The 2,242-nt window shown below is 36.8% G+C and overlaps 1 protein-coding gene across 1 annotated transcript in view; it reads left to right on the top strand.

Moving 5' to 3' along the window:
* Nucleotides 1-1,649: 1,649 nt before the first annotated feature.
* The window catches only part of LOC119423040 (testis-expressed protein 2), a 46,692-nt gene continuing 46,099 nt past the window's right edge, over nucleotides 1,650-2,242 (top strand). Inside the window, exon 1 of the mRNA XM_037690449.1 lies at nucleotides 1,650-1,697. The gene's annotated coding sequence lies outside the window, so the exon portion shown is untranslated. The remainder of the gene's footprint in view (nucleotides 1,698-2,242) is intronic.

The following is a 2,242-nucleotide window of genomic DNA, read 5'->3' on the forward strand; positions in this document are numbered from 1 at the left end:
CACCGAGCAATGGGAATCTTGTGGTGATCTTAAGAAATTAAACTAAATTTAAATTGGCATTTTTAAGCCTAATAATTGAACGAGACAACAACTGTAGTCAAACATGGAATTAAGAACAGCATGCAAGTTTTTGAGACAGTATGTGTGGACATCATGGCTTTGTTGGCAAAGTTTATATACTTTATAAAGTCTTTGTGGATCCAGAGTTAAACAGTTTGAGAGCTACTGTTCCAGGCTACGCAATAAAATATTTTAGTTTTTCTTTTTTTTTTCAGGAAAAAATTATTTTTCACCTCATGTATCCATCTCCTTCATTTAATTGTACACATGATTATTGATCCACATTATTACTATCTAACAAAGCTTAACAAAATAACAGTGAGTGAAAAGAAAGCAGAGAAGATAAAGCTTACGTTGGCTGCCACATCAACAAATTATAGTCATTTTACATGAATATTGAACTACAAATGAAACCCCAACGCAAAATCAACTGCAAACAATATCAAATATCCTAAAAATCAATATTCCATGAGTTCATGTATTATATATTTATGTCATTGTCATTCTATGTTATCACTCCATGCACTGAGATAAACATCTGCTTTAGTGTAGTAAGTAAAAAGGACATTTTTAAACCTTTTCTTTTACTCATAATCTGTATTGCTGGATCTTAAATACTTGTGTAAATCTTTGTCAAAACTTTTTTTTTTTTTTTTTAGCTTTGTGCATACCTAATAGTATTTTAAGTTTAAAATGTAATTCAAACAGGCTGAAAAGTCATATACACTTTTTAATTTAATAAAAACAAGTATTAAAAGCACTGAAAACAATGTTCAACCACATCTAAATCTTTTTTACTTTTTACAGCGCTGACATCTCACATCAGCCTCATCTGCTCCAGGCCTGATAAATCGAACAGTGGAAAAATAGATTGCTCGGCCGATTCTCTTTAGACTTCCACCTACCCGGAAGCTGGGTTCGATTGCTTTGCCCTTAAAAACCGCATCGCTTTTTTTTTTTTTTTTCTGTTTTAAGGAACTGGCTCCAGACGGTTATGAACAGTCCTAACGAGGCGTTGAGTCAAATCGGAACGTGGAACTGATAAACGTTACTGGACGTGTTACATTTAACTCTTTGGGCTCGTTTTCCGCGGTGGTTTCGGACCAAAATGACGCCTCCTACTCCCGGTAAGGCGTTACTGACGTGTCGCTGTTTAAAATGGGATGTCATCGGTCCGGAGAGGACTTTAAACCATTTGATTTAGTTCGAAACAACTCGTTTCTGCGTCCACATCGGTGTTTCTGTACAGTTTGGTTTAAAGTAAATGATTTATTTTGAGCAGAATTGGTCTGTTTGCATCGTTGTTGAGCCTGTTTTCATCATACCCGCTTTACAAGTTTGGCTAGTTTTACAAGTCAGTTTTCACAAGCTAAAGTTATTAGCATATTAGCTAATTAGCTAATTTAAACCCAATCTGGGACAACTCCAGTTTAGGGCTTTTTATTCTGCCACATGGCTTTTTCCACAGATTAAATAGAAACATCCCTTTTAAGTTTTGAGTCTTTATGTTGTGGAGTCATTTAAAATGATTTTTAAACTAGATTTTCTCCTGGCTGTGTCTCTCAGAAGATGTGAAACTTGACTCTGCTGCAGCCAGATGAATCCCTGGCTGGACTGTATGGCACCGAGTACCCAAGGTGAGCACTTAGCCAGTAAATCTGAACTCCTTATTGATCCGTTTCCTGAGCTACAAACGACCTGAGAGGGGGCAAAGTCTAGATTGAGACGGAGAGGGAACAGATACTGCAGGGGACGAGAAAAGAACCTGTGAATTATGAAAAGTAGAACAATAATCTGGGAATTATATGCCATCTAATTTACTCAGATCGTATGGATTGTTTACCTGCAGAAATACATGGAGACAATGGGTGGATTTGACTGTATTTTATTTTATTAACCTTTTATCTATACAGATGGTCTTATTGAGTCCTCTCCAAATGTGTCCTCGTAACTCTATAAATATACTTATTTATATATGTGTGTGTATTGGTGTTCATGAAATCTTTAAGTTTGTAGAAACACCACGGTCCTTTAAAGGGCTGATAAAAAGTAGAGGTTTGTCTTTAGTTAATTTAGAAAGACAGAAGGGTAATGCAAAGCGAGCGGCACGGTGGCGCAGGTGGTAAAGCTGTTGCCTCTCAGCGAGCAGGTCGCCAGTTTAAATCCCAGCCGGTGGTCTTTC

This window comes from Nematolebias whitei, chromosome 16, assembly GCF_014905685.2.
Source record: "Nematolebias whitei isolate Nwh7 chromosome 16, NemWhi1, whole genome shotgun sequence".
NCBI lineage: Eukaryota > Metazoa > Chordata > Actinopteri > Cyprinodontiformes > Rivulidae > Nematolebias > Nematolebias whitei.